This window comes from Erinaceus europaeus, chromosome 15 (assembly GCF_950295315.1).
Source record: "Erinaceus europaeus chromosome 15, mEriEur2.1, whole genome shotgun sequence".
NCBI lineage: Eukaryota > Metazoa > Chordata > Mammalia > Eulipotyphla > Erinaceidae > Erinaceus > Erinaceus europaeus.
Window position 1 is genome coordinate 38065137 of NC_080176.1, and position 10893 is coordinate 38076029.

Genomic DNA, 10893 nt, shown 5'->3' on the forward strand with positions numbered 1-10893 from the left:
CATCTTTTATGACTTTTGAGAGTTATTATACATTTCAATCATTATCATATTTTATAGAACTTTTAAATTCCATTGATTAATTGGAAACACTAAAATATGAAAATATTTTAAGTACATGCATATTTTAAAATGCACATATTTTATATACATTTCTTCCTTCCATTAAGATCAAGGTAGGAGGTACAAGGTAATATGAAAATTTGATATATAAAACCTCATCAATGCACACTTTAATTTTTGCTATCAGAATCATCACGAGGCTTAGTACCTGTATCGTTCCACTGTTTCCGGTAGCCTTTTTATTCTTCTCTCTACATAGCTGATGAGAGACAGAGAGAGATAGGGGGAAGGAGAGACTCTGCAGTAATGACCTACCACTTACCTTGCTTCCCCTTGAAGGTGCTTCCAGCTGTTGACAGACTACTTGAGCCTGGGTCCCTGTGTGTGGCAATGTGTGCTCTACTAGGAGATCTGCCTCCTGGTCCGCAAATGTACACATTCTCATGAATTTGTTACCTGTTGGCTATTGATTTTGTAAGTCAATAGTTGAGGGTTCCATTTTATCAATGGAGATCTGAGTGTTGATTGAATGGAAAGACCTTACAAAAACATTTCCCACTGAATCCTGGGAGAAACATGTCTAATATTCATACACACTTAAATAATATAGTATATCTTATGTCTATGTGTTTCATTAAATTATGATGCCGTCAATGTAAGACATATTATTTTCTACCACTGTATAAGATAAAACTTATACCACTGTATAAGATAAAAGCTGCAGCTCGTCTATGAAATAGTATTTAAATCACAATCATAAGTCCCAGTCTAATTCAGAGTTGTTGTGAAGTGATCAATGTGTGTCTTAGAGAGAACTGATGCCTTTGTTTCTCTATCTGGGTAAAAAAAAAGTCAGTGAAATCATGCATGTTCTAGGTCTGACTGCCAAAAAGTAAATAATAATAATACATATCTTGCAAGCACATACTCTTAATAAACATCTCTAATGAATGTAACATCAAAAGCAATCTATTCAAATTCTCATATCATAGAGTAGTAAATCTGTTCTGTTTATCATATGTATGTATCACATTTCATCACTCTTAACACCCATTGAAGAAGAAAAGCCTAGTAGAAAGTGAGTTGGCAAGGGAGTCTGGATGGCTGCTAGTCCAAGCCTACAGTACAGTGTGTAAAAAGGTAGGCATGGAAAAAGTCGGTAAGTGGCAAACACATCCAAAATTAAGGCACAATAAAGTAGGGTTTTGGTCTTCAAGAACTTAATATTCCACTTCATCTTCATAGAAATAGCTTCCTGGTCTATATCACCACTTGTAATTTTCCTTCTTTTTCTTCCTCATCATAACTTTAAGAAGAGATTTATTTAGGAGAGAAAGAAAGAGAGACATCCACTAGAGTACTGCTCAGCTCTGGCATATAGGTTGCAAGGGATCAAACATGGAGACTAACACAAATGAGCCTAGTGCTTTCCTATTACACTCCCCCCACCTCTGTTGTAATTTCCTTTTATTTTTACTATCTTCATTTATTTATTGGATAGAGAGGTCAGAAATGGAGAGGGAATGGGGTGATAGAGAGGGGGGATAAGCAGAGAGACACCTGCAAGACTGCTTCACCACTCACAAAACTTTCCCCTTGCTGGTGGGGACTGAGGTCTTGAACCTGGGTTCTTGAACATTGTAATGTACATATTCAACCAGGTGAACACCACCTGGTCCCTGTTTGTAATTTTCTTATGAAACAAATTCAGATCATAGATGTGTAGTCTGATACACTGAGTGATTTGGCTATTATGCCCACATCCTCTTTCCAATAAAGCTTTCTCAACCTCTGTTCTTGTCACATGGACTTTAGGACTTATGAAGTTGTCAATATTTACATTTTACAAATAAAAAATAAACAGTGGCAAAGATAAAGCCAGTGCCTAGGGGTACCTTGTAGGGTTCCCTCTGGACATGTGCCCAGAAGAGAGTAGGCCTCAGTACTCTTCAGCTCTTCACTTGAGTCATTTGCCCCTCAGACTGACCTCTGTAGCAGGGACTAGGGTCAGTGCCATTTAAATCATGTACCTCGAACTGAGAGGACCAATTTCTTTAAGCAAAGGGAAGAAGTGTTACCTTGGGTTAGAGGTAACCAGTGTTCACTGCAGGAGATACTTAAAACTGGCGACCTTATGAAGATCTGATTGTCCTTCTCAAACAAGATAAGACAGCTATCAGGGCTCTCTGTCTACCACTTCCTATCCCCACCCTTTGTAATGGGACTTTGTAGCTATTTCCATTACAAAGAATTTGCTTTGGCAAATAAACTGCCTCCAATGGGTAGCAAAATCGAAGCCATGCCAGCCAAGCCTTGGTCTCCAGGGGCCTGCCTGTACACTTCTGTTTTTCTCACTTAAATATTACTCATTTGCCATCTGAATAGGCCCAGGCTAACCTGCTAGAGGACAGAGATATCTTGAAGCAAAATCAAGCTATGTAACTGAACCCAGTGAGAGCAGTCAGCTTGCAGCTGACTCAGCAGCTGACTGGGGTGACTGGGCAGATGCTAGTCAAACACAACCAACATAGGCTGGTAGTCTATCAAGTGTCTAACCTGGTACAGATTAGAAAAATGATTCAACTAACCTGGAGAGCCAGCCTTCCTTCCTCCTTCCCTCTCTCCCATCTTTTTTCTCTCTTTTCTTTCTTTTTTTCTTAGCCACAGGGTTATCACTAAGACTCAGTGCTATGTATCCACTGCTTCTGATTGCCATATTCCCCTTTTTTCTTTCTATTTTTAGATGATAGAGTGAAATCGAGATGGGGAGGGAGAGATAGGGAGAGAGAAAGACAGCTACAGATCTACTTTCCGCTCATGAAGCCTCCCCTTTGCAGGTGATGGGAGGGGTAATTGAAAGACGGGTCCTTGCCAGTGGTAACATGTAAGTTCAACCAGGCGTGCCACCACTCAGCCCACTTCACTTCTCATTTCTGATCAGATAAACTCTGACATCCTCAGTCCAGAGGTACAGGCTCACTGAAAAATTGAGACCTAGCCTCCAAGCCATAAAATGTTTGTCCTCACATCACCACACAGCATCTTTTTCTCCACCAAAAGCCACCTTGTTTACTTTATTAGTGATTTAATATTTATTTAAAAAATTATAACACAATAGGGGTGTAATTCCACACTGTCCCAACTGCCAGAGTTCTGTGTCTCCATGCCCTTTATTACAAACTTAGTAGTTCTCCTAAGGTCACGGATATGGATTGACTTTATATCTATTTATATCTTTATATATTTTTTGCCTCCAGGGTTATTGCTAGGGCTCAGTGCTTGCACTATAAACCCACTACTCCTGGAGGCTATTTTTCCCCATTTTTGTTACCCTTGTTGTTGTTTGATAGAACAGTGAGAAATGGAGAGAGGAAGGGAAGGAAGAGAGGGGGAGACAAAGATAGACACCTGCAGACCTGCTTCACTTCTTGTGAAGCGACCCACCCCCTGCTGGTGGGGAGCCAGGGGCTCAAACAGGGATCCTTACGCTGGTCCTTGTGCTTTGTGCCATGTGCACTTAACCAGCTGAGCTACCGCCTGACCCCCTATATATTTTTTGCTCACTTTTTTCTTTTTATTCTTTTTTATTTTTTAATTTTTTTATTTAAGAAAGGATTAATTAAAAAAACCATAGGGTAGGAGGGGTACAATTCCACACAATTCCCACCACCCAATCTCCATTACCCACCCCCTCCCCTGATAGCTTTCCCATTCTCTATCCCTCTGGGAGCATGGACCCAGGGTCATTGTGGGTTGCAGAAGGTAGAAGGTCTGGCTTCTGTAATTGCTTCTCCGCTGAACATGGGCGTTGACTGGTCGGTCCATACTCCCAGTCTGCCTCTTTCTTTCCCTAGTAGGATGGGTCTCTGGAAAAGCGGAGCTCCAGGACACATTGGTGGGGTCTTTAGTGTAGAGAAGCCTGGCCAGCATCCTGATGACATCTGGAACCTGGTGACTGAAAAGAGAGATAATATACGAAGCCAAACAAATTGTTGAGCAAGCATGGACCCAAAGCTTGGAATAGAGGAGAGGAGTGTTAGGGGGGTACTCACTGCAAACTCTAGTGCACTTCTGCTTTCAGGCATATATTTTGCAGTAGTTTACAGATATGTAACATATGCTCTCTCTCACAGAAACTGGTGTATATCTAGGTTTTGGGACTTTGTTAGAAAGTGAACCACCTGAGATGAAATTAGAGTATACCATGAAAGGAAAGGTCTCACCAGTAATGAAGTTGAAGGGTTGTCATTCCACATTGAAGTCTCTGGACACAGTCTGAAGTGAAGCATGTTGAGGTGGCAATCGTTGTGTTGGTTAGGTTGTGATCGGCAGATGCAATATTATTTGATATGGATTGGGAGAAGCATATGGGAAAGTGGGCCCTATCCAATGGTTCCAGGACTGGGGGAAGTAGAGGCTCCATAGTGGAGATGTGAGGTTCCTGCTGTCTTAGGGTTCAAAAAGACAATCGATAGTTAATGTTATCATCACATTATTTGGTAATTGGGTTAACTTTGAAAAGTCCTTTTGTTAGGGTTTGCTGTACAGTACCCAGTATCTTGTATATAGCTGTGCTATTGGTTGCTTCTGATCTACTTGGTCTAGGCTTTTGAGAGAGTCTGCATATCAATCACACAGCCTATATATTTAAAAGATTCAGTTTGTGTTTTGAAAAACTTCGAGACATACAATTAATTTTCCCCCTCTTGTATCAATTAACTAGTGATGTATATGACTACATTTTACTAGGAGTGTACATAAACACCATTCCCACCACCAAAAGACTATGACCCATCCCTCCCACCCACTCCCACCCCCCACTGGCCCAGGAAGCTGCATGTCTACCCCTCACCACAGGGTTTTTACTTTGGTGCCCTACTTACAATTTGGTCAGGTCCTGCTTTTAGTTTCCCTTTCAGATCTTCTTACTCAACTTCTGTTGATGAGTGGGATCATCCCATAGTCATCTTTATCTTTCTGACTTAGCTCACTTAACATAATTCCTTCTAGCTCTGTCCAAGATGGGTCAGCGAAGATGGGTTCATTGTTCTTGATAGCTGCATAGTATTCCATTGTGTACATATACCACAACTTTCTCAGCCACTCATCTGGTGTTGGGCACCTGGGTTGCTTCCAGGTTTTAGCTATTATGAATTGTGATGCTATGAACATAGGCGTACACACCTCTTTTTGGTTGGGTGTTATGGAGTCCTTGGGGTATAACCCCAGGAGAGGAATTACTGTATCATATGGAAGGTCCATGTCTAGCCTTCTGAGAGTTTTCCAGACTGCTCTCCACAGAGGCTGTACCAATTTACATTCCCACCAGCAATGTAAAAGGGTTCCTCTGTCCCCACAACCTCTCCAGCATTTGTTGCTGCTGTCCTTTTTGATGTATGCCATTCTTACAGAAGTGAGGTGGTATCTTAGTGTTGTCTTAATTTGCATTTCTCTGACAATCAGTGACCTAGAGCAGTTTTTCATATGTTTGTTAGCCTTTTGGATCTCCTCTGAGGTGAATATTTTGTTCATATCCTCTGCTCATTTTTGGATGGGGTCATTTGTTTTTTTGGTGCTAAGTTTGCTGAGCTCTTTATATATTTTGGTCATTGGTTTCTTGTCTGATGTATGGCATGTGAAGATCTTCTCCCATTCTGTGAGGGTTCTCTTTGTTTGTTTAATAGTTTCTTTGGATGTGCATAAGCTTTTCAATTTGATGTAGTCCCATTGGTTTGTTTCTGCTATAGTCTTCCTTGCAATTGGGTTTGATTCACGCTAGAAGAAGAATCAAAGATGTCCTTGAGGTGTAGGTGGGAAAGTGTTTTACCAATGTTTTCCTCTAAGTATTTGATTGTTTCTGGTCTGACATCCAAGTCTTTGATCCATTTGGAGTTGCTTTTTGTTTCTGGTGAGATAAAGTGGTTCAATTTCATTCTTCTGCATGTTGCAACCCAGTTTTCCCAGCACCATTTATTGAAGAGAACCTCCTTTTTCCATTTAATCCTTTGGGCCCTCTTATCAAAGATTAGATGTCCATAGGTGTGGGGATTTATTTCTGGGCTTTCACTTCTGTTCCACTGGTCTGTGTGCCTATTTTTGTTCTAGTACCATGCTGTTTTGATGATGATGGCTTTCTAATATAGTTTAAGGTCTGGGAGTGTGATGCCTCCATTTCTGTTTCTTTTCCTTAAGATGGTCTTGGCAGTTCTAGGTGTTTTAATGTTCCAGATAAATGATTGTAGTGTTTGTTCTATTCTCTTAAAGAAGCTTGGTGGAACTTTGATGGGTATTGCATTAAATTTGTATATGGCTCTGGGAAGAATATTCATTTTGATGATATTTATTCTTCCAATCCATGTTGCTCACTTTTTTATATAGTCTTTCCTTCTTTCCTTCCTTTCTTTTATAAGTATGAGACATTTCTTTTATATATTTATTTAGTATTGGATAGTGTCGGGGTCTCTGGTGGGGTGATCTCTAGGGGGAAGGTAACAGACTGGTTCTTTCTAGAGTAATGACACCGGGGAGACTGCAGCGTGCACAGAACTCGTTTATTAGCAGGTGAACATGAGTTAAATAGAAAACCAAACAAAGGGAATTATTATTGAAATGTGTCAGAAATTACAGGTTTCTTAAAGGTCGGCTTGCCCCTATGATAGGGGGCTGGTATGACAAGAACTGATGCAGATACATAAAGGTCAAGATAATTAGTCTCCTGATGAAGGCATTTAATTACCCAAAGGCGTTTGAGGGGAGGAGAAGTGCTGAACCAGTTAAGGCAAGATAGAGAGAGGATAAGCAAGGTTTGATGCAAATTGAGGACATCAAAGGACACTGTTAGGAGTGTGTGATAAGGTGTGTTCTTCTGTGATCAGAAGGTGACTTTGAGTAAGTGAATCTTAAAGTAGGCGGCCATGTGGCCTGCAGTTAATGGGGAGAAGTATTGGGGTTACTGTGGGCCTGAGAGCCAAGAAGGAAAGAACTAAGTCTGAGTTTACCCCCTTTTGCTCATCTTGGTTGAGAGAGACTCACCAAGAGGGTATCTTCTCAGACCTCCATCCAAGGATGGGGGTAATTCTCCCTAAGCTCTATCAAGCTTACACATAGTCCCAACAGAATAGAGATAGAGAGAGAGGAATACCAAAGGAGACCACCCGGACCGAAACAAGACAGGACTAGAATGACCACAGAAACCCAGTAAATCACCCGTGAGTACAAACACGCGTGGCTGGTGACAGAGAGGAGAGAGGGGCCTAAGGAGAGATTAAGTGACTGCTAACAGTTCGACAGTTTGTCAGTGGAGACACCACCTAAAGACTGCTCCACCAACAAGGGGACAGCTGAAGGGAGGAAAGGACTCCCCAGAGACTCACCAAGTACAACTCTGAGTCTCCATTGCTACTACCCTCAGAATCTGGAGCAGCAACAGGGAGGGACACCAGGGCACAGAGATCTAACCAGCAAACTCAGGAGAAGACCTATACCTCGGTGGCATAGCTGAAGGGCTGTGAAAGTCTCTTTGCATAACCACTGGATTATCTCTGCCACACCCTGCTTTATCACTTGGTCAGGAGTCATTGATTAAGCCAAGAAGCCTATTGATAGTTTAAAAGCCCTCAGGCTACCATAGCCTACAGGGGAAAAAAAAAAAAGGCTTTTACACCACTGAACTCCAACTCAGGGATTGAAAAAACTGTTAACTTATATAAAATGGTTAAAACAACAAGAAAAAATAATGGAGACTCGAACCAGGACAAGAGTCCAGCTAAAAGTCCTCCAGAGGGCAAAGCACAAAACAACGAGTTCAACATCCAAACATTAGCTAAGGAAATAATAACAGGAGTGAGTAAAGAATTTGAAAAAATTGTAATCAGAACTGCAGGAACAACAAATGAGAATATGGAAGAAAATTCTAATAATCTCATGGTTATTAGAGAGCTGAAAGCTGAAATTGCTGAGCTAAGAAGGCAACTAGCTGAACAAGCTAAAACAGTATCAGAGCAGGGCAACAAAATAGATGAACTCCAGAAAGCAGTAGAGGGCAGAGAGAATAGAATCAATGAGGCTGAAGACAGAATTAGCAAGATTGAGGATGAATTAGAGACAACTAAAAAAGTAAGAGATCTCAAAAAGAGATTAAGAGATGCTGAAAACAACAACAGAGTCCTATGGGATGACTTCAAAAGAAACAATATACGCATTATTGGCTTACCAGAGGAAGAAAGAGAAGGAGAGGAAGAAAGCATTCTCCAGGCCATAATAGCTGAAAATTTCTCTAGTCTAGACAACACCAAAGACATAAAGATTCAAGAAGCCCAGAGGGTCCCAAACAGAATTAACCCAGACCTAAAGACACCAAGACATGTCATACTTAGATTGGAAAGGAATAAGGATAAAGAAAGGATCCTCAAGGCTGCAAGAGAAAAACAAAGAGTCACCTACAAAGGAAAACCCATAAGATTAGCAGCAGACTTCTCCATACAAACACTACAGGCCAGAAGAGAATGGCAAGATATCTATCGAGTGCTCAATGAGAAAGGCTTTCAGCCAAGAATACTATATCCTGCTAGATTGTCATTCAGACTAGATGGAAGCATCAAAACCTTCTCAGACAAGCAACAGTTGAAGGAAGCAACCATCACCAAGCCTGCCTTGAAAGAAGTTCTGAAAGGTTTCCTATAAACAACCAGACCACCACAAATAGAACATATATCAAAACACTCTAAAACTCTACAAGAATGGCATTAAAATATCTTCAATCTTTGATATCAATAAATGTGAATGGCCTGAATTCACCTATTAAAAGACACAGGGTAGGAAGATGGATCAGAAAACACAACCCAACAATATGTTGTCTACAGGAAACTCACCTAACGCAACAAGACAAACACAGACTTAAAGTGAAAGGATGGAAAACTATCATTCAAGCCAATGGCCCACAAAAAAGGGCAGGAACAGCTATTCTCATATCTGACATGATAGACTTTAAAATACATAAAATTAAAAAAGATAGGAATGGACACTACTTAATGCTCAGAGGATCAGTCATTCAAGAGGACTTAACAATTATTAATATCTATGCACCCAATGAGAAGCCATCTAAATACATCAAACTTCTACTGAAAGAGCTACAGCAATATATTAACAGTAACACAATCATAGTTGGGGACTTCAACACCCCACTATCTCAACTTGACAGATCATCCAGGAAGAAAATCAGTAAAGACATAAGGGAGCTAAATGAAGAGATAGATAACCTAGAACTATTGGACATTTTCAGAGTCATTCAGAGCAAGTTGTGGTATATATACACAATGGAATACTACTCAGCTGTAAAAAATGGTGACTTCACCATTTTCAGCCGATCTTGGATGGACCTTGAAAAAATCATGTTGAGTGAAATAAGTCAGAAACAGAAGGATGAATATGGGATGATCTCACTCTCAGGCCGAAGTTGAAAAACAAGATTAGAAAAGAAAACACAAGTCGAACCTGAAATGGAATTGGAGTATTACACCAAAGTAAAAGACTCTGGGGTGGGTGGGTGGGTGGGGATAATACAGGTCCATGAAAAATGATGAATGAAATAGTGGGGGTTTTATTGCTAAATGGAAATCTGGGGAATGTTATGCATGTAAAAAAAAAAAAAGAAGTAGAAACGCAAAGCAGAAATTGACTGAGTTTGGAGTATGGCACCAAAGTAAGAAAGCAGAAGTACACTAGAGTTTGCAGTGAGTACCTCCCTAATACTTCCTCTCCACTTTTCCAAGCTTTGGGTCCATGAGTGCTCAACAATTTGTTTGGCTTTGTATGTTAACTCTCTTTTCAGTCACCAGGTTCCAGGTATCATCAGGATGCCGGCCAGACTTCCCTGGATTGAAGACACCACCAATGTGTCCTGGAGCTCAGCTTCCCCAGAGACCCATCCTACTAGGGAAAGAGAGAGGCAGACTGGGAGTATGGACCGACCAGTCAACGCCCATGTTCAGCGAGGAAGCAATTACAGAAGCCAGACCTTCTGCCTTCTGCAACCCTCAATGACCCTGGGTCCATGCTCCCAGAGGGATAGAGAATGGGAAAGCTATTGGGGGAGGGGGTGGGATATTGAGATTGGGCTGTGGAATTGTGTGGAGTTGTACCCCTCCTACCCTATGGTTTTGTTAATTAATCCTTTCTTAAATAAAATAAAATAAAATAAAAAGGATAGAGATAGAGAGAAATTGAGGAGTGGGGGAGATAGGGAAAGAGACAGAGAAACACCTGCAGCTCTGCTTTACCAGTCATGAAGCTTTCCCTCTACAGGTGGGGATTAAGGTCTTGAACCCAGGTCTTTGCTTACTGAGCAGTGCTTCAGGTGTCTCTCTCTCCCACTCTCACTCTCCTTTCCCTCTCAATTTCTGGCTACATTATAGCCAATAAATAAAGATAACTTAAAAAGAATATAAAAAAGAAAGAAGAGTTAAAAAATTATTACTGACTCCTTGCTATGTCTCTAAGGAGTCTGGGTCATAGTTGAAGTGGTGGTTAGGCAACTGGTGAAATATTCTGCCATTTTTCTTCAGGAACCTAACATTATTTTAAAAGATAATTTTTAAATTTGTTATTAATAGTATCTTAGAAGATTGTAAGATTACAATGTATATTTCCACACCACACCCACCACAAAGTTCCATATCCCCACCCTCCCACCTCCCAAAGATCACCACCATAGTTTCTCACAAGTCCTACAAACTGTTTGATTTTTTCTGTTTTTTTTGAAGGTTTTTTTTTTTTTTTGTGGCAAGTTTATGTAAATCAGATCTCTAGATTCCACATATGAGTGAAACCATCTGG